At 44.1% G+C, this 22,472-nt stretch overlaps 2 protein-coding genes across 5 annotated transcripts in view; both read right to left on the bottom strand.

Moving 5' to 3' along the window:
• si:dkey-91i10.2 (uncharacterized protein LOC555224 homolog) overlaps positions 1–16,568 on the bottom strand; it is a 128,781-nt gene extending 112,213 nt beyond the window's left edge. Inside the window, exons 1-3 of one of the 2 annotated variants that reach the window (XM_041200161.1) lie at positions 15,039–16,568; positions 12,375–12,489; positions 873–1,127 (exon numbers count right to left, since the gene is read on the bottom strand). The gene's annotated coding sequence lies outside the window, so the exon portion shown is untranslated. The remainder of the gene's footprint in view (positions 1–872; positions 1,128–12,374; positions 12,490–15,038) is intronic. The other variant, XM_041200160.1, reaches the window with a different exon arrangement.
• iqcb1 (IQ motif containing B1) overlaps positions 1–22,472 on the bottom strand; it is a 153,195-nt gene that overhangs the window by 77,874 nt on the left and 52,849 nt on the right. For 2 of the 3 annotated variants that reach the window (XM_041200162.1, XM_041200165.1), the window contains one exon: positions 21,643–21,748. The exons of the other annotated variant lie outside the window; for it this stretch is intronic. The gene's annotated coding sequence lies outside the window, so the exon portion shown is untranslated. Of the gene's footprint in view, positions 1–21,642; positions 21,749–22,472 lie in introns of those variants that run through there. 3 annotated transcript variants of the gene reach the window in all.

Genomic DNA, 22,472 nt, shown 5'->3' with positions numbered 1-22,472 from the left:
GGGAGCAATGAATGGTCGGAGGTGCCATCTTTCGGATTAAACCTTAAACCAACATTAAGCAAACCTTAAACTCTGTCCTCTCAGGTAAACATAAGAGACCCAATGGCACTATTTCAAAGGAGGGCAGGTGAGTTCACCAGTGTACTGGTCAGCATTTATCCCTCAACTAAAAGTTATTCTCATATTGCTGTTTGTGGGAACTCACTGTGCATAAATTAGCTTCCACATTTCCTACATTACAGCAGTGCCTACACTTCAAAGCTACGTCAGTAGCTGTAAGGCACTTTAGGATCTTCTGAGGTTGAGAGGTGCTATGTAAATACAATGGGCCTCCATCACTCCCAAACAAAACACCCGAACACAAACTGAAAGTAACCCCCCCCCCCCACTTGCCCTCTGCCTTGTCTAACTCTGTATTTTGCAAAATACGTTCCCAACTCTGGTATAATCCCATGTTCCGAAGAAACAATGACTGAGATATTCCAGCATGGAGTGAGTCCCAATATCTGAGCCATCTGCGGATCCCAGGCCCACATACCTGGCCAGAGGGACACGGCTGCAATCTTCTTAGTGACGGCCAATTAAGAGGCCACCTGGAGTAACTGAAGGAATAACCTCGCCTGCTGTCTATCAGGGGTCACGTGATGTTCTTGGGGGCTCCAACCAATGAGCCCGGGTAATCCAGTGCCGGGGGGCTTCCTGATGAGAATCCTGATCGAGCATGTAGCATCTGAAAAAGCTCTCTGTAATAAGTTCATCTGTTTCTTGTTGAAACCTGTCCGGTCCATCAAGTCATTACATTTGGCAACGCTGCATCTCGCATTGTTAACGTGAGTCATCGAATCTTAAGAAAAAAGTTAAAGACTACTCACCAGTCATGCCACTCTTCGGCAGAATCGATCCTTATGATGCAACTATGGAAGAATGGAGCCAGTTTGTAGAGCGCCTTGGTTTTTATTTCGTAGCGAACGAAATTACCCCAGAGAAGCAGAAAGCAATCCTTTTGAGTGTATGTGGTAGAGAGACATACAATCTCATCCACAGCCTGATGGCCCCGAATGTGCCCAATTCTAAGTCTTTTAATGAATTGGTGGACCTCGTGAAAACACATTTCCAGTCAACGCCATCTGTAATAATGCAATGGTTTAAGTTTAATTGCAGAGTTAGGGCCCCAGGAGAGTCCACTGCAACCTTTGTAGTGAAGCTGAAGCAGCTGACAGAACACTGCGACTTCGGGGGCACACTAAATGACATGCTGCGGCACCGAGTAGTTTGTGGGGTCCAGGACCACGCCATTCAGCGCCGTTTATTTGCAGAGATTGACATCGATTTGAATTGCGCCCTGGAAATATCATTCGCCATGGAAAGCGCTGCGAGAGACTTGCAGGCTTTGCAACACATACAACATGGCGCTGTTCTTCATGTGGGGCAGGAACCTACCGTCGGGTGCAGTGTGAAAACCTGAGATACAGCACCAAAGCGAGAGGCAATGTCCGCTGTTAAACATGAAAAGGCCTAGTGGGAAGGCTTCAGCAGCAACTCAAAGGTTAATTTGTTATAGATTTGGGGGTGACCACCGACTGGGCACTTGCAGATTCAAGGAGGCAGAATGCCATTACCGCCATTAGAAAGGTCACATAGTAAGGCAAAGCAGGGCAAAGTCGAAACAGCCTGTAAAGCAGCAAACCAACATGATTGAATTAAAGAATGCAGCAGGAGCTGAAGCTGTTGACACTGTCATCTATTCCCTGTCTGATGTCACTGCTGTAAAAACTGAACCTATCACTGTCACAATCCAAGTGAATGGGAAGCCACTAATAATGGAGGTAGATATGGAAGCCTCAACCACAATGGTGGAAGAGCACACAGTTAAATACCTAAATGAAGATACCCAGCCACTGAATCTGGAGTGGGCAACCGCTAAATTGATGACATGCACTGGAGAATCTTTACAGGTAAAGGTCATCGCCACAGCATCAGTGCCTTATAGGCAACAGTCAGCCCAGCTTCCAGTGATAATAGTAACAGGAACAGGACCTAGTCTTCTGGGCTGAGACTGATTACAGAAAATCAAGCTTGACTGGCCTAAAATATTTCTCTTGAGAACAAGGGGAGTTCCTGAACTGCTAAGAAATACAACAGTGTATTTCAGGATGAGTTAGGAGAATTGAAGGACCTTCACATGCTGTAAGGATCCCTCGGGTCACATTGGTTCCTCTGGAAAATCATGAAGAGAAACAAAATGAATTTAGTGCCACTCTATTCAAACTGAAGAAACAGTTGGCAGAGAAGGCTCAACAATGTTCAATGTTCCAGGAGGAAGCCAAGAGATACAAGAAAGAGACGGAAGAGCTGAAGAATCAGCTGAATGAAACAAAAGAGGCACTAGAATGAAAAGTCCTAGAACTTTCCAAGATGCGAGTGGATAATGAAGCTATGGGTGGCTCAACTACTGAACCAAGTTAAGATTTCACCAGAGAGAAACTTGGCCGACTGTGAAATCAAAATGAAGGACAAGGCAAAACTCTGCAGCAAACAGAAAAGGAAAAGACAGAAATCAGATTAGAAAAGGCTAACCAGGTGCTAGGGCTCAAGGAGCTAGAATGAAGAGCATTGGATGCAGCAAACATACCATGAACCATTAATGGGTTTATTCAGTGAGAATAAGGCCATTCCGCCAATAGCAATAGCAAGAATACAACATTGGGCTTTGATATTATCTGCGTATGAGTATACTTTTACGTACTGCCCTGTTTTACATATTGCAAATGCGGACGTACTCAGTCATCTCTTGTTACCAGATAGCATTTTACGTGCTCCAGTGCCACAAGAGGTTGGGCTAGTACTGAAGTTCTTGGACTCTTTGCCTGTGTGTGCAAAGCAAATTAAAAATTGAATGATCAGAGATCCAATTTTGTCAAAAGTCAGACACCTTTGCAAGGGTGGTCAAATTCACCTGTATCTGAAGAGATGAGACCATTCCATGCCTGAAAAACAGAGTAATGTTGCCGAGATGGAATTTTGTTGTGGGGATCAACAGTTGTCATCCCTTTGTAAGGAAAAGAACCACTCTTGATAGAGCTTCACAGTGCGCATCCAGGCATATCAAAGATAAAAATGCTTGTGCAAAACTATGTCTGGTGGCCAGGCATTGACAGTGACATTGAAAGCATGGTCAAGCACTGTCTCCATTGTCAGCAACAACAGCCTGTTTCAGCTCCATTGCATCCATGGGATTGGCCTGGTCGACCCTGAGTTCGGCTACATATTGACTGTGTAGGACCATTCTTAGGTACCATGTTTTTGTTGATCGTAGATGCACATTCTAAACAGATGGATGTATACAAAGTCAAATTACCAACATCGAGCACAACTATCGAGAAGCTTCATCATTGTTTGAGCGTACATGGCCTACCAGAAATCATCGTTTCTGATAACAGTACTGTCTTTACCAGTATAGAGTTTTAGAGATTCATGAATTTAAATGAAATCAGACATATTAACACAGCCCCATACCAACCCTCATCAAATGGTTTAGCTAAGTGAGCTGTCCGATCTTTCAAATCTGGAATGAAGAGGTTATCAGAAGCTTTGTTCTCAGTTTCGTACAACACTACATTCGACTACAGGTTCAAAACTGTCTGAATTATTGATGAAACACTGCCTATGCACAAGATTAAGTCTGGTGATTCCAAACTTAGAGGGGAAATTAGAGAGGAATCAGAGTAATCAAAAATTGAATCATGACATTCATAGCAAAGCTCGCACATTCACTGAAGGGGATACAGTGTTCATGCGGAATTTCAGAGGTGGACGTTGTTTGGTCTCTGGAACCATTGTCTCAGGGACTGGCCCCTTATCCTTCCAGGTGGAAGTGGAAGACAGAGTTATTCGAAAACATGTGGACCATATTCGTGACAGAGAGACATTCCAACAACCAACTATTCCGCCTGTGATTAATATTGAACCATCAATCCCTGAGGTGACAGGTCAACCTAGAATAGACATGCCTGATATCTCTGTAGAGTTGCCTAACTCAGGACTGCCACTTTCTAATGATGTGTCTCATGCTGCAGTTCCTAATCATGTCAATCCTGTGGGGGAACCTCAAGTGGTAGAGCTACATCACTCTAACCAAATAAGGAAAGCACCTCAGAGACTTAATCTTTAATCACCTGAAGTTGTATATATATATATATATATGTTGTTGAATATTCAAATGTTCCCTGTAAATAGAAACTGTAAAAAATTAAAGGGGAGCAAATGTAGTAACTGAAGGTAAAGCCTCTCCTGCTGTCTATCAGGGGTCATGTGATGTTCTGGAAGGCTCTGACCAATGAGCCCTAAGTGTGGGTAATCTGGGGGTGGGGCTTCCTGATGAGAGTCCTGATCGAGCATGTAGCATCAGAATAAGTTCTATGTAATAAAGTTTATCTGTTTCTTGTTGAAACCTGTCCAGTCTGTAAAGTCATTGCACCACCTTCCTGAGCTGCCTGCCCAATCAGTGGGCCAGCACTCTGCAGGCTCAGCAACGGAACCTCGTGACCACTGCTGAGGCTGCAAGGAGAACGTGAGAGCATCTCCGTTTTGAGGTGCCCTCGCCAGGGAGGTGCTTGGCAGGCAGGCCCCGGCAATCAAAGGGGAAACCCCTGCAGTGGCTGCGTTGGGGCTATGTGTGGGGGACGTTGAGACTGGGGACCCTCTGCTTTGTCCACAAGCCTCCGGATGCGATGCCCCCTTCTCCTCAGGAAGCTGCTGGGAGGCTGCCATGCGATTCGGCTGGGGGGGGTTGCGGTTTGGGGAAGCACTCAGCTGCCAGAAAAATTCTAGAGCCCCAAGAAAATTGCTGTGTAATTGGGCCTTTTGTTATTTAAATTGGCCACCCTCCTCTGTTTAGCAGGTAGCCAGGCTGTTGCCAATCCTACCACTAGTAAAATGGCTATGTCAAGAAGCCATTCCGATGCAGCTCCCCCCTGCATTTTACCGGCCCTCCCCACCTCCTAGCCCATCACCCAGAGGCCAGTAACATCTGGCCCTATATTTCAGTGGGTTGGCTTTGTATCTATGGGACAGGCTCCCTGAGGGGACGATGGAAGCCGCTTCATATTGATTCATTCAAGTGCAAATTAGATTGATTTCTTTTGGAAAATAACATTTTGAGATACAGTGTGGGGCTGTCCGCAAGGACGGTCAGGGCCTTGGGTGAAAATCTCATCCGGGTGATGGTACCTCCGACAACGCAAATCAGTACCGCACTGGGAGTGTCACCCTGGACTCTGCACCCAAATGCCATGAATGAGACTGAACCCTCAACCTTCTAGACTCAGCAGCAAGAGTGGTACCAACTGAGCCATGGCTTATACTGTTCCTCAGACAGGTATCCTGGTGGCTCGTCACTGTTTAGCATACATACACGAGGCAGTGATGGAGGGCAGCTGGCTCTTGTCAAATATCAGCACCGTTGGGAGAGGAGGGAAGGGCAAAAACTGCACAAAGGGAATATCTGAACTACTGGGGTAGTGACAGGTTTTGAGCGAGTTTTAATCACTAGACTAATAGTTGCAATGACTGTGGGGTAGGGATAGTGGGCCCCCATTTTTGACAGTATTTTTAACAGATTTTATCTAGAATTTTTGGTTGTTGAACTTTCTGGCTTTGCATTACGATAGGAAAATAATCCAAGTTAATCAACAAACTGAGATCCAACAAGAAATACTTTGATGTGAAACAACAGCAGATAAAGAGGTTAATGTATTGATTCTTCCCGGTTATCCACTGCATCTAATCAGGTTGGTAAAGGAATTGACGTGATTAATTTTGTTAAATGCTGCAGCTGACACATGCATTACACATAGGCTCCAATGCATTGTGTGTGTTTTCTCACGACCTGCCCTGCAGATATCGCTGCTCATATCATAGAATCATATAGCACAGAAGGAGGTCATTTAGCCCATCATGCTTGTGCTGGGTCTTTGACATAACTATCCAATTAGTCCCACATTCCTCCTGCTCTTTCCTCATTGCCCTGAAAAATCTTCCCCCCTTCAAATATGAATCTAATTGCTTTTTGAAAGTTTCTAATGAATCTGCTTCCATCACCCTTTCAGGCAGTGCATTCCAGATCAGAAGAACTTGCTGTATATATAAAAAAACTCTTCATTTTCCCCTCTGATCCTTTTGCTAATTACCTTAAAATATTAAATAACTGCTGTACATTCAATGAATTGTAAGATGGAAACGTTGATGTTACATTATTGCCTTCAAAACCAGGGAGTGAGCCAAGGGATCAACAAAGAACAAGAAAGACTCGCATTTCTATAGCTCTGTTCACAACTTCAGGGTGTCTTAAAGTGATTCACAGCCATTGAAGTACTTTTGAAGTGTAGTTATTGTTGTAAAGTAAGGACAAATGGCAGCCAAAATGTGCACAGCAAGACCCCATAGCAGCAAGGACAGAAACTACTAGCTACTCTCTCTTAGTGGTGTTGATTAAGGGGTAAGAGGTTTTCCCTACTTTTCATCATAAGGCCATAATGGCATAGAGGAGGCCATTTGGCCCATCGAGTCCATGTCAGCTTTCTGTGGAGCAGAATTTGCCCCCCACTGCTCTATCCCAATAGATCTGTAAGTACCCGTCCAACTTCCTCTTGAAATCGTTGATTGTCACTACTATCACCACCATCATGGGCAGAGAGTTCCAGATCATTACAACTCACAGCGCAAAGAAAATTCTTCCTCATATACGCCTTGTATCTCTTGCCCAAAACCTTAAATCTGTTTCCCTTAATCCTTGCACCATTAACTAATGGGAATAGCTTTTCTTTGTCTAACTTATCTAAACCTGTCATGATCTTGTACACCTCTATCAAATCTCTCCTCAGCCTCCTTTGCTCAAGGAGAACAGCCCCAGCTTTTCCAATCTAACCTCGTAGTTAAAATCCCTCATCTCTGGAACCATTCTGGTAAATCTCCTCTGTACCCCCTCAAGGACCTTCACATCTTCCCTGAAGTGCAGCAACCAGAACTGTATGCAATCATCTAGTTATAGCACAACTAGAGATTTATAAAGGTTCAGAATAACTTCTCTGTTTTTGTACTCAATACTGCTATTTATGAAGCACAAGATCTCATATGCTTTGCTAACTACTCTCTCAATATGCCCTGCCACATTAAGGATCTTCTTCAAAATGGTGCAATGGGGTCTTGAATATCCACCTGAGTTTCATATCTCATCCAAAGCACAGCACCTCTAAAAGGGCAGCACTCCCTCAGTATTCCATTGGGACTGAAAGCCAAGATTTGTGTGCTTGAGTTTATGAGGAGGGCCTTGAACCTAGGGCCCAGGGGAAGGCTACGCACAAGTTGCAAAACACTGGGCCCTGTGGTCTAGGTGGGGGGGGGGGGGGGGGTTCAGGCTCACTGCCAGAACAACAGCAATCATTGGCCAAATAGGGCACACCAGATTTCCCCAGACCCTCCTTTCTTGCTTGCCTGTGGTGAGGGATGTTCTGTTTCTGTTGGGCATTGTGGCAGTGGGTGTTATCTTCAGACCTGGTTGGAGCACAAGGTAAATAAGGTAAAGTGGCTAGTGCCTCTGTGTTAAGCCTACCCCCACCTCCTGCATTCTTGCCTCACAAGTTTCCACAATTCACGATGGTGGCCCTCCCAACCTCTTCCTACTCTTGTCAACAGTGGCCTTTCCCAACCTGATACCCAACTGTCTCCTGCTCACGCTCCTCTCCGGGGTGCTCACTCCCAAGGGCTTGGGAGAGGGGTGTCGAACGGGAGATGGTCAGGAAGGAGGGCCACCACTGAGGGAGGAGGTCAGGAAGGAGGGCCACCATCAAGTGGGAGGTCAGGAAGGAGGGGCACCATCAAGTGGGAGGAGGTTGAGGAGGAGGGTCACCATCAAGGGAGGAGATTGAGAAGTAGGGCTACAATTGAGTGAGAAGGTCAGGCAGGAGAGCCATCATTGAGGGAGGAGGTTGGGAAGGTGGGCCACCTTCAAGAGGGAAGGCTGGGAAGAAGGGCCAGTATCGAGGGAGGGGGTTGGGAAAGAGGGGCACTGTCAAGCGGGAGGAGGTTAGAAAGGAGGATCACCATCGAGGGAGGAGCTTGGGAATGAGGGCCACTGTCAAGGGAGGAGATTGGGCAGGAGGGCCACCATTGAGCGAGAAGGTTGGGAATGAGAATTCTGACACCCAATTTGCACTTAGCAAGATTCCTAAAAAGAGAGGACCAGATGCTGGGGGTGAAATTGGATTTTTGGGTGTTACGAGGCCCCTTAAAGTTCTGAAATGGATTTGCGCTGCATGCACACACTTCTGAAGTGTGCTGGATGCCACATTGGTACATGATTGAGGCGGGGGGGGGAGGGGCTAACTGGGATAATAAGGGTAGGGCTGCCAACTGTGATTAAATACATTCCTGGAGGTTTCATCACATGACTTGCCCCGATGCTCCAGCCACTAGTTGCCCAACACATCCATCCTTATGACGTACTGCCTTTCTATGCCATTTGGAAAGCAAAAAGACCCAATTGGATGATATTTGACTGTCAGCCAAACAGCCTTTCCCCTCCCCCACACTTTTCATTGTTTTGAGATCTGTTAAGAAAAATGTTCAAAGAAAATGACCAAAAAGAAAGTATTTTTTAACATCCTGATGATTTTTATCCAGGGTTGCACACAACAATCTTCAATTCCTGGAGATTCCAGGCCAATTCTGGAGGGCTGGTAAGCTTACATAATGAACCCAGAAACAGGAAAAGCACCAGGGCCCATGAGTTCTCCTCCTAGCCCTGCTTGGACCCACAACCTGCTGATTCATAGGAGAGAGCACTTCCAACTGGCCCACATCTGACACCTCAGAGACTTGCGTGAGCTCCACTCTTTTTGCCTTTACTATGACCACATACATAACCAGAAGGCTGCACCTAGAAAATTTGAAGGGGGGAGTGATTAAGCTGCTCATATTTCGCCGAATAACTCATCCTCATCATGCAGCATGAGGCCACTCACACAGGTAGAGCAGACAGCACTTTCAATAGACCTTCCTCTATATCATATCCTGGAGAGGAAAGGGAGAGATATACACAAAAAAGCTAACATGTTCACAGTACAAAAATAATGAGACAAGTTGTCTTCTCCAAGCGCTTGGGCAAACTGAGCAGGGAACAGCCAAATTCTGCAATGAAGTTGCATGATTTTGCGTCCATTAAAGTTGACTGCATACGAAAGAAATCAACCTCCATGTTGGGACCAGGGTTTATGTACAATCCTTAACTGCACAGATGACAGTAAATGCAGGAATGATGCATAGTGGAAATATGGAATTCTCTCTCCGCGGAAGACTGTAATGGCTGAAGTTTTATAAGTTAAGGGTATCAAGTGATAGGGAGAATAGGTGGGTAAATCATATTGAGGTATGAATCAGCCATGATCTAACTGAATAGCTTGAGGGGCTGAATGGCCTCCTATTGGCTGTATACTCTGGAGTTTAGATGGATGAGAGGTGATCTCTTTGAAACATGGAAGATTCCGAAGGGGCTTGATAGGTTGACACTGAGAGATTGTTTCCTCTGGTTGGGAATCTAAAACACAGGGGCACAGTCTCAGGATAATAGGGCAGTCATTTAAGACTGAGATGAGGGGAAATATTTTCACTCAAGGAGTTATGAATTTTCGGAACTGTCTACCCCTGAGAGCTGTGGAAGCTGCTTTATTGAGTATATTTAAGGCTGAGATGAGCAGATTTTTGGAAATCAAAGGATATGGGGAGCGGGCGGGAAAGTGGAAATGGGACAGAGGATCAGCTCATGATTATATTGAATGGTGGAGAAGGTTCGATGGGCTGTCTGGCCTACTCCTGTGTCTTACGTCCTTGTGTTGTTTCTGTTCTTCTGAAAATTTAAACACAAACTCTCCTCGAGATGAAGAGGAATTCCTCAAACCTTCTTAAATCATCGCTCTCACTGGTGCTATTATCTGGACAATCATCACTCCCTCAACCAACAGCACCAAAAAGTGATCAACCAGTCATTCACCTCATTGCTGTTTGTGAGATCTTGTTGTGCAAACCATTGACTCCTACATAACAACAGCAAATCTCAACAGCTTATTCTGCTGCAGTAAATTCAGAGATGATTCCAATTCCCGTTCTCACCCATTTAAATACCACACTCTCCAGCAGAAGTAAGTCAGGAATTGGAAACTTACCAAGCCTTTGTGGCCTAAGGACAACTGTCAGACCCCAAATGTAACATTGGTTTAGGTCCTTGTAGGAGATTGACAGAACACAGCAACACCAGGACCTGACAAGCACAGGTGGTTGAATTTTCCTTGCTACTTGTGGAAAGTGTAGCATGCTTGGAAGGAAAAAAAAAGAAACACGTGCATTTCTATAGCATCTTTCATGACTTCAGGCTGTCCCAAAGTGCTTTAAAGCCAATGAAGTACTTTTGAAATGTAGGAAACTCTGGAACCAATTTGCACATAGGAAGCTCCTGCCAACAGCAATGACCAGATAATCTGTCTTTCAGTGACATTGATTGTGAGATAAATATCGGCCAGGCTGCCAAGAACAACGTTCCAGCTCTTTTTCAAAATAGCACTACAGGATTTTTTTTAACTTGAGTGGGTAGATCGGGCCTCAGTTGAGTATTTCATCTGACAGTACAGCATTCCCCCACTACTGCACCGGGAGTGTCAGACTAAATTTCTGGAGTGTAACTCAAGCCTACAACCTTTTGACTCAAAGGAAAGAACCACACATTGCACCACAACTTGGGTTGTCAACTGTGATTAAATGTATTCCTAGTTTCACCACGTGACTTGTTCCTACGCTCCAGCCATTAGTTGACCAACACATCCATCCTTTTGATGCACTGTCTTCCTACGTCAATCGGAAAGCAAAAAGACTCATTACCCAATTGGATGATGCTTGACTGTCGGCCAAACAGCCTTTTTCCCCCATTTTCAATATTTTTATACCTGGTAAAGAGAAATGTTTAAAGAAAATGACCAAAAAAATATTTTTTAATGTCTCAATGATTTTTCTCCAGGGTTGCACACAGCAGTGTCTTGGAGATTGATCTTCAATTCCTGGAGGCTCCAGTTCAATCCTAGAGGGTTGGCAACACTATCACAATTGCCTTTGTGAAGGAAAAGGGAAAGGGTGACTTTGGGCCAAAGGTTCTCAAAGCTCTCCAGGGTTTTGCTTTGCCTCATGTCTGGGTCTATTGTAGACCCATTGATAGAGATTGATCTCTGCGATTAGTCAACAACTCCCATTATTGTTGTAACATGTGATCGCTAAGATGGTGGAAGGTGAGCAAGATGGACCTTCTCGTCCAGAAATTCCTATGTTTTCAACACAGCTGAAACCGTACTGGGTACTGGTGGAAATTGAAAATTTGTGTGGTGGATCTTGGCTCCCACCAAACCCCCTTGCCTCGTCCACTAAACTGCTCTTCGCTTCTCTTGATCTCTAATTAATCTCTTGGTCTGCTACATCCAAAAGGTGAGGAATTGGCCCTGGATTCTTTAAGGATTTTCCTGGTGTCCACCCCTGATGCAGTACTTTCCAAGGCTGCCATGTGGAAGGTCAGCCCCAAAATGTACCCATTGGGGGTTGGGGGGGAGTGGCAATTGGGGAAAGGAGGAGGCAAGGGTAAAGGTTCATTGGTAATTTTAATAATCAATACTGGTGTGTAAAAAAAACTTGCCTCCTTATACTTTCTATTGCTAGCTTCTGCATTAAAGCTGCATAGATGAGCAAGCAAAGACAATAGACGCATTATAGCAGCAAGGTAGAGAAATAACAGAAGATGTTTAACATCATGATAAAATACATGGATATATTTTCCAGCAGCTGCAGGAAGAGGCTACACTGCCCCAGGTATGTCACATTCAGAACACATCTGCAAGGGCTGTTGGAAAATCTCTGAGATTTACATGATGCAGGACACACAGGCATGCATACAGATATAAATATACACCCACATCTATATATATATTTAGATACATATATAAATAATGGACTATTACCTTCAGGAGGCTAAAATTAAATTGGTAATTTCTGGAAATACACAACAGAATTTCATCTTTTTACAAATCTTGAAGAACCTGCTGTGCATTTTCAGCACTTTCTGGTCTCATCTTTGTTTCCTGCACTTGCTGTATTTTATTTGTTAAAATTCAGCCTTCAGTAGATTGTTTTTGAAGGAGCGCAGTTTTAAAAATCTGCAGAGGCTTTGTGCCTCACTTTTGTTGCCCCTGAGCTGAGCACCTCACGCACAAGGACACGTAAGTCTGTCCTCCCGCCAGCTCTAGGTCCCAGTGTAGAGAAAGGTCTGACTGGCTAGTCAATCTTACCGTCAAGTGATGGGCTTACAGCATCAGACCCCTTTTTTCTTGTCTCTCCCTCCTGTCAGCCCCATGGCATGATCTATCCTGGAAAATAAATCCAGAGGGAAAACTGCGACAGATTCTGCATCAACGAAGGGACAAGGGAAAGGGTATTTAACACAGTTAGGACTGAGGGAGCTCAGAAAGCAAAGGGCACTGCGTTAGTGCCTCCCTCCTTTGTTGTGTCAGCTTACAGTACAGCAGCACCTCAGCTCTGCATCGACAATGAGCCCAAAAACACTCCCTCTTTCCTCCTCAGCCTGACAGACAGCCTGCTGTCACTAGGCAACAGTATGGAACAGAACTGGATCCCTGATTGGGCAGGCAGAGTTTAAAGAGCACGTCTTAGGCCATAGGATCATTCACTGTCAACAGCCTGGCTTGGTGGAGATAGATTGATAATGCTTTTATAATGAGAAGGTTAGGTTGTTTGAGAGGTTGGATGAGGTCTTTTCATTTTGCTTAAAAAGCAATTATTTTTTATGCTGAAGGAGGTGCAGATCCTGTGCATAAAGGCATCCTGCAGCTCAAACATTTCTCCTGCATGTATGTAACATATAGATGCATCCACTTGCTAATTCATTACAGCAACTTTTGTTGTCCAACGCACTTACAATTAATGCATTTATTTTTAACAAATGCACATTGGGCTGTCACTGTATCTTTTGTGGGTCCAAGGATTTGTTGGGCATCATGGCCTCTTTCTGTGCTGTAAATTTTCTGTTTCTATGAAATGAAGGTGTTAAAGAGGAATGTAACTCCAGGGATCTGTACCATGAATATAACGTAACTAAAGGGGATAGTAACACTAGGGGTACATTCAACAAATATTAAATACTTACAAGGGATGATAACTCTAGGGTTACGCTTTTTAAAATTTATTGTTACGATATGGGAGTCGCTGGCAAGGCAGTCATTTACCGCCCATTGGTGGTTGCCCCCCAAGATGGTGGAGGTGATCCACCTCTTGAACTGCTGTAGTCTGTGTGGTGAAGGTGCTCCCTCTCACAGTTGCTGCAAGGTTGTGGGTTGCAGGATATTGACCAATGAGGATGAAGGAACAGCTGATCATTGCCAACATTGGGGTGATGTGTGATTTGGAGGGAAATTTGCAAGCAGTGGTGTTCCCATGCACCTGCTGCCCTTATCCTTCTAATTGAAGGAGGAGGAGGATTTGGGAGATGCTGTCAAGTCATGGATATCATCACCTAATATTCATGGTACACAGGAAACATTAAATCATTAAAGGTGAAGCTAAAGTTAGCACCACTGAATTATAATTCTCAGAATGTTGTGGTATGTAATGTACAATAAACCTTAAATACTTAGAAGACCAGATAGCTCTTGGGGAATATAATGTACCTTTTTGTTTGATAAAGGACAATTAATACTTGATGTCCATGCCCTGTGGCAGGGATAGCAATTAGGATTGAGAACCCTGGTTGGATTTTCTCCAGTTGTAGCCAGGTGTTGGATTTGTGTGTGTGGGCACTCTGGTTGCCAACTCCAGTTGGACATATTCCTGGAGTTTCATCACATTACCTGAAACTTTCAACCTCCCTGATGTATCCATCCATGCCATTAGTCACCCAGCCGCTTATGCCTATGCTCATGATGCTCTGTCTTGCCACAGCCAATCAGAAAGCAAACACACTCTTTGTTACTATGAGTGTTGATATCTCCCAAACAACCATTTTTTCCCCTGTGGTTTTTATTTATTTGTTTGCGTGATGTGTGCGTTGCTGGCAAGGCCAGCATCTATTGCCTATCCCTAACTGCCCTTGAGAAGGTGGTGGTGAGCTGCCTTCTTGAACTGCTGAAGTCCATGTGCTGTTAGGGATAGAGTTCCAGGATTTTGAGAGTGAAGGAATGGCGATATATTTTCAAGTCAGGATGGTGTGCAGCTTGGAGGGGAACTTGCAGGTTGTGGTGTTCCCATGTGTCTGCTGCACTTGTTCTTCTGGGTGGTAGAGGTCGCAGGTTTGGAAGGTGCTGTGAAAGGAGCCTTGGTGAATTGCTGCATTACATCTTGTAGATGGTGCACACTGCTGCCACTGTGCTTTGGTGGTGGAGGGTGAATAAAAAAATTGTTCCAAGAATACTTTTAATCCAATTGTTTAATGCCTTTATGATCTTTCTCCTGTGTTTAGGCATAACAATATCTTGGAGATTAATCTTCAATTCCTGGAGACTTCAAGGAAATCCCTAGAGGGTTGGAAACCCTAGTGGGCACTGTTTTAATATAACTTTTAATATACTTTCCATGGCTCACCAATACGGTGTTGGGTACTGCCCTCTGGTGTTTTACCAGCATCATGTTACCCAGCTAGTACACTTGCCAAAGTAATGAGGTACAGTCTGTCTGTCTGTCTGTCTCTCTCTCTTCATCTAGTAAATCAAGACAAAAGACCATGCTTAACCTGGATGATGTGTAGCAAAATTGCTACTTCAACAAACCTCCCTTCACTCATCCATCATACTTATGAGTGTCGCAAATACGACTGTCGCTGGGTTACACAGTTTACAGATTGTCTCAGGATGGCGTCATCCTGCCAGTTTAGAGAGCCTTCACAACAGAGCGTAGCAGTTCATGGTACACAAATGGAAATAGGAAAAACTATTAACACTCACTGGAATTCTCCACTCACACTCTCTCTTTCTCTTCGGTCACTTTTCCAACCTTTTCCCTTTCTTTTCTGCAGGGAGTTGTTTCAGAGAATAGAGAAGTTTGTCACAAGAGGCAGTGGAGGCAACGATCTCTGCATCTTTTAAAGGGAGACTAGATACACTTTTGTAGTGACAACTTGCATTTACATAGCGCCTTTGACGTAGTAAAATGCCCTGATGGACTGCTCAGAAGCGTAATCAGACCGAGCTCGTCACCAAGCCCCACAAGGAGATATCGGGACAGGTGACCAAAAGCTTGGTTAAAGAAGTAGGTTTTAAAGAGCCTCTTAAAGGACGAGGGAAAAATGGAGAGGTTTACAGAGGGAATTCAAGAGCTTAGGGACCAAGCAGCTGAAGGCACGGCCGCCAATGGTGGAACGATTGAAATCGAGGATGCCAAAGAGGCCAGAAATGGAGGAGCACAGGGATTTCTGAGGGTTGGGGGAGATTATAGAGATAGGGAGGGGGTAAGGCCAGGGAGAATGAGGATGTTAAATTTTGACTAGGAGTCTATACAGTTAACATAGAAACAAATTCCAAGGTGATTCACAGAGGTGTGATCAGGAAAGTTGCTGTTCTTGTTATTCGTCTATTGTACTTATATAAATTACTTGTGTGTTATGGCCTGTTGGGTACTGTAATATAATAATGACAATTACAGCATCAAATTTTAGACTTCATTTGCACAAGATAACAGCTGGGAAAGGCTCACTGGATGTCCATAACTGAGTGAAATTAAACATTTTCAGAGATTAACTGCACAGTATTAATTTAAATCAGGAGCTCAATATGCTTTCTTGAAGCCAAACTCATGGGTCCCAATATTTACTCAGGGAGTAGAAGAGTGGATTATTGGATGGGAAACCTTGAACTATGGGTTTCCTGAATGTTCTGCCGAAATTAACCATTGGATGACTCTTTCCTTTTGTTCGCAGGTCTCTCCACCCCAACACTGTCCAGTTTGACTAGTCTGTCTGTTGGGGAGGAGAATAGCCAGGGAGTTATGTCTGACAATGTGGAAGACAGTTGAATATGGTAGGGGTGGGCGGAAACAGGGGAAAGGTATTGAATTGGGCATCAGAAGAGTGGAGGGCGGGGGGTTGACCTTTGCAGAGGTGGGTGCATTGAATCAGACATTGGTGGTGGGAGGGGTATTGGTTATTGGGAAGATGGGTTGGGGCAGGGAGTTGGTCAGCATACCAAAAGGGTTGTGAAACACTGTGGGGGTTCAGGGTCAAATCGGATATTGTGGGAGGGGTTTGGGTTGGCCAATGGCGAGGGTCAGATGGCATGGAGGGAAATTTGTTGAGCTCCTCCTGACCCACAAGCAGTGCAACAAAGACACTGAACTCAGGAATTCAGTCCCTCTCACCTCCTTTTATGGGCTGTGATTCCTCTAATTTCTCTCATCAGGGCTGCTTTTATCCTATTACCTTGCAACTTACCACTGTCATTTAATCAGCTCCTATTCTCCACTTTACAGGCTATTTTTCTTTCTGGTGAAAGTGGCTTATCTACCCCACCCACTACCACTACCACCTGCCCACAACCACTGCCACCACCCAACCCACCACTGCCATCACCATTCATTTCCTTCATAAGCAGTTCACCTGTAATATTTTCCAGTTCTGACAAAGAATTATAGAGTCATAGAGGTCTACAGAACAGAAAAAGGCCCTTCAGCCCATTGAGTCTGCCCTGGTCAAACAAGTACCTTACTGTTTTAATCCCAGTTTCCAGCACTAGGCTCATAGCTTTGTATGCCATGGCATCACAAGTGCACATCCAAATATTTCTTAAATGTTATGAGGGTTTCTGCCTCTACCACCCTTTCAGGAAGTGAGTTCCAGATTCCCACCACCTTCTGGGTGAAAAAATTCTTCCTCACATCCTCTCTAAACCTCCTGCCCCTTACCCTAAATAACCCCCTGGTTATTGATCCCTCCACCAAGGGGAAAAGTTCCTTCCTGTCTATCCTACTGATGCCCCTCATAATTTTGTACACCTCAATTATGTCCCCCCTCAATCTCCTCTGCTCCAGGGAAAATAATCCTAGTCTATCCAATCTCTCTTCATAACTAAAACTCTCCAGCCCAGGCAACATCCTGGTAAATCTCCTCTGCACTCCCTCTAGTGCAATCACATTCTTCCTATAATGCCGAATTCAGAACTGCACGCAATACTCCAGCTGTGGCCTAACCAGCATTTTATACATTTTCAGCATAACTTCATTGCTCTTCTATTCTATGCCTCGGCTAATAAAGGCAAGTATCCCATACGCCTTCTTAACCACCTGATCTACCTGTTCCACTACCTTAAGGGACCGGTGGACATGCACACCAAGGTCCCCCTGATCCTCGGTACTTCCCAGGGTCCTACCATTCATTGTGTATTCCCGTGTCTTGTTTGTTCTGCCCAAGTGCATCACCTCACACTTATCTGGATTAAATTCCATTTGCCATTGATCAGTCCATCTGACCAGCCGGTCTATATCCTCCTGTAATCTAAGGCTATCCTTCTCACTATTTACCACCCCACCAATTTTCATGTAATCCACGAACTTACTGATCAACCCTCCTACATTTAAGTCTAAATCGTTTATACCACAAACAGCAAGGGACCCAACACTGATCCCTGTGGAACCCACTGGACTCAGGCATCCAGTCACAAAAACACCTTTTGCTCTCCTAATTTCCTTTTTAAGTCCCCTCCTACACATTCAATATTCCTCGAGGGTTTCTGCTGTTTTGAGCCCTCGGTATCTGCCATAAGCGTCCCTTTTTCTCTTTATCCAATCCTGTATATCCCTCAGCCAAAACAAAAATAGCTGGAAAAACTCAGCAGGTCTGACAGCATCTGTGGAAAGGAAGTCAGAATCAACGTTTGGAGTCCGTATGACTCTTCATCAATCCTGTATATCCCTTGACATCCAGGGTTCCCTGGATTTGCTGGTCCCATCCTTTGTCTTTACTGGAATATGTTGGCCCTGTTCTCTCCCTATTTCCTTCTTGAATCTGTCCCACTGTTCTGACGCAGATTAACCTAAAAATAGCTGCTCCCAGTCCACTCTGGCCAAATCATACCTGATCTTATTAAAATTGGCCTTCCCCCAATTTAGAACTCTGATTTCTGGCCCATCCTTGTCCTTTTCCATAACAACCTTGCATCTAATGGAGTTATGTCACTATCTGCAAAATGCTCCCCCACTGATACCTCTACCACTTGCCTGGCTTCATTCCCTAAAATTAAGTCCAGGACCGTCCCCTCTCTTGTATAACTTTCTACGTACTGGCTTAAAAAGCTCTCCTGGATACATTTTAAGAATTCTTCTCCCTCTAAACCTATCATACTATGACTAATTCAGTTAACGTTGGGGAAGTTGAAATCCCCCACAATTATTACTCTATTATTTTTACACTTCTCTGAAATTTGCCTACATATCTGCTCTTCTTTTTCTCTCTGACTCTTTGGGGGCCTATAGTATACTCCCAGCAATGTGATTGTTCCATTTTTGTTTTTAAGTTCTACCCATATGGCTTCATTTGCAGAGCCTTCGAAGATGTCATCCCTCCTTACTGCTGTAATTGATTCCTTGATCAATATTGCGATCTCCCCTCCTCTTTTACCATCTTCCCTGTCTTGTCTGAAGACCCTATATCCTAGACTATTGAATTGCCAATCCTGCCCTCTCTCAACCATGACTCTGTGACAGCAATGACATCATACTTCCATGTGTTAATTTGTGCCCTCAATTCATCTGCCTTATTCGTCAGACTCCTTGCATTAAAATAAATACCATCCAACCTTGCCAAACTCCCTTGTGCCTTAACTGGCCTTTAATTTCTATGCCTTCCAGGCTCACCTGCTCTCCCTTCTAATTTTGGCTGTGCATCTCCTCCTGCTGAAATTCCTCTCAGGATCTCTCCCCCCCCCCCCCAAAGTTAGTTTAAGCCTTCTCCAACAGCACTAGCAAACTCCCTGCAAGGATGTTGGTCCCAATCTGGTTCAGGTACAACCTGTTTTAATTTGATTGAATTCTGCTGTGGTGGGATTTGAATCTGAGTCCCCAGAGCATTACCCTGGGTCTCTGGATTACTAGTCAATACCACTAGGCCATCGCACCCCACCCCCTGCCCAGAGTTCTGTTCCTGTATTGTTAAACTTGTTTCCATCTCTACACATGCTACCTGACCTGCTGATGTTTTCAACATTTTTATTTTTGTTGCACAAGTCATGTCTTGCCCTGCGAAAACATTTGTACATTTGCAGTAGGGAGGAGGGTCACTGGAGAGTGGCCAGGAGTGGGAAGCCTCAGGCAAAAGTATCAAGACAACTTCTAATACTACTAATGTGGCTGAGATGTGAATTTGATCCCTCTATGACCTCCTCCCTCCCTATTTCTGTAACCTCTTCCAGCCCTACGACCTTCCGAGAACTTTGCATTCCACTTTCTCTGGTTTTTAGTGTATATCCCCAGCCTCCCACTGAGTTCATTCATCCTACGATTAGAAGTTGTTCTTTCAACCATTTAGTCCACAAGCTCTGGAATATCCTCTTTAAACTTATGCCTCTACCTCTCTTCTCTTTTAAGATGCTGCTTAAAAGAGGCACACCTTTTGGTCAACTGTCTTAATATTTCCTTATTTGGCTCACAAGAACACAAGAAATAGGAGCAGAAGTAGACCACATAGCCCATCGAGCCTGCTCTGCCATTCAATACAATCATGGGTTTCAACTCCACTTTCCCACCCACTCCCTATATCCCTTGATTCCCTGAGAGACCAAAAATCTGTCTATCCCAGCCTTAAAAGTATTCAACGATGGAGCATCCACCAACCTCTGGGGTAGAGAATTCCAAAGGTTCACAATCCTTTGAATGAAGCAATTTTCCTCATCTCAGTCCTAAATGATCAGCCTTTATCCCGAGACTGTGCCCCCATGTTTTAGATTCCCCAACCAGCGGAAACAATCTCCCAGTCTCCCAGTGTCCATCCTGTCGAGCCCCTTCATACTCTTCTATGTTTCAATGAAATCACTTCTCATTCTTCTAAACTCCAGAGAATATGAGCCCAATTTACTCAATCTCTCATCATAGGACAATCCCCTCCATCCCAGAGACTAATTTAGTGAACCTTCACTGTACCGCCTCCAATGCAAGTATATCCTTTCTTAAGTACCCTTGCAATAAATGCCAATATGCCACTTGCATTCCTAATTGCATGCTGTACCTGCACGCTAACTTTCTGCATTCCTTGTGTGGGCACATCCAAGTCTCTTTGAACATCAACACTTACAAGTTTCTCATCTTTTAAAAAATATTCTGCTTTACTCTTTTGTTTGCTAATTCTTTAGGGCGAGACGGTGGTGTAGTGGAAATCCATCTGGTTCACTAGTGCCCTTCAGGGAAGGAAATCCGCCATCCTTACCCGGTCTGACCTACATGTGATTCCAGACCCGCAGCAATGTGGTTGACTTTTAACTGTCCTCTGAAATGGCCTAGCAAGTCGGTCAGTTCAAGGGCAATTAGGGATGGGAAATGATGCCTATAGACCATGAAAGAATAAAAGAAACTCTCTGGTGAAGTACCTTGGGAAGTTTTACTTTATTAAAGGCACTATATAAAATGCAAGCCGTTATTGGTACCTGCCTGGTCTGTGCAGCTCAACTATACACTGAGTGAGACCAATGAACCGGACAGAGATCTGGAAAAAATAATTATTAATGGTTTATTTAGTGGACGGTTAGGCATTGGAAAAATAAATTAGAGCAAGAATTGAAAAATAAGAACATGTTCTTATTTGTGAAAGTAAATAAGCACAGGCAAAGGGGCTGTCACTAGTGGGAGCCCCTTAAGACTCAGGGAGCATAAACAGTAAAGAGGCATTGCTGACCATTTTTTTTTAGTAAGTTCTACCGATCAGCATTCAGAGAAGCAGTCAGCAGTAGCATTTCTTAGCCTGAGTACTGGAGATGTTTATACAAAGAGATACCTGAGAGATAAGAAGCAAAAAATAGGTGGTGAAGGGGAAGAAAAAGCGGCTGCAAGGTGATGGGGCCCAAGTGAAATTACTCTAAGGCTGGAGAGAGAAATTAAAGGGAGAATGGGCTCACTAATTGAAATTCTCTGTAGCTCTCTGGAGACTGGGTTGATGCATTGAAGCCTGAAAATAATGAACCTGATTTCCAGTGATCGAGGGAAGACAGCAGTATAACTATAATCAAAGAACGCCAGTTAGTTCAATACTGGACTGATTTATTGGGGAGTGAGCGAGGTGGAATGCAGCAATTTGGGGTCACATTGTAATAAAGAAAAAAAGTAATGAATAGAAAGGTGGCTCTTACCAATTTTTTACCTGCGTATGTATTTCTGTCAAGAGCAGATATGCAGAATATCAAAAATTATATTCAGAAGTGACTGGACCACAATGGAACGAATCTCTTCCCCCTCACACTCACAAACACTCAACTGTCAGCAACTGGGACTGCTATTTCTGTGGCTTCATCCTTATCACAGGGAAATTGCTGCACTTTATACATACTGACGGATTGTATAATGATAAATTCTCACCTTCATTTTTAACCAAAATATATTTAGCCTTCCACATCTTGCTTGATTGTCCAAAAGCAGCATAAGTCCAATCCTTCTGTTGATGTCTTCATTCCATTCTCTGAAACTAACCGACAAAGGTGGACAAACTTTGCCAATTGCTCAACCACATTCCCTCCAACTCCTATGTGTACATACATCTTCCTGTTGCTTCCCAAATGACTTAACCTTTGTCTTATACTGATCAGGAAAGGCTGAACAGGTTTTTCTCTAGAAAAGAGAAGTTTGAAGGATGACCTGAGGGAGGTATTTAAAAGTCTGAAAGGGACTACTGATAGGATAGATGGAGGGAAGATATTTCCATTTGTTGGACAGGAGTAAAACAAGAGGCCATAAATATAACATAGCAATTAATACGTCCAAATGTGGAACTCACTACCACAGGGAGTGGTGAAGGAAAATTGCAGTGATACAATAACACAAGAATTAGGATCAGGAGTAGGCCATTCAGCCTTTGCCCTGCTGCCCCACTTGACAATATCATGGCTGCTCTGATTGTGGCCTCAATTCCACTCTCATGTCCACCCCTCATAACTCTTGACTCCGTTGTTGATCAATACATTTAATAGGAAGACAGATATGCACATAACGAAGGAAGGAATAGAAGGCTATGCTGATAGGGTGAGAAGATGGGTTGGAGGAGGTTCATTTAGAGTATAACGTCATAATGGTATAATGTTTAAGAGGAAGAGAGACAAGCATATGAGGGAGAAGGGAGTAGAGGATTAGATTTAGATGAGGAAAGATGAGAGGAGGTTCAAGTGGAGCCTAAACACTGGTATGGACTAGTT

Source organism: Carcharodon carcharias, chromosome 12 (genome assembly GCF_017639515.1).
Source record: "Carcharodon carcharias isolate sCarCar2 chromosome 12, sCarCar2.pri, whole genome shotgun sequence".
NCBI lineage: Eukaryota > Metazoa > Chordata > Chondrichthyes > Lamniformes > Lamnidae > Carcharodon > Carcharodon carcharias.
Note: the sequence above shows the minus strand (reverse complement) of the source record. Positions and strands in the feature narration are given on the sequence as shown.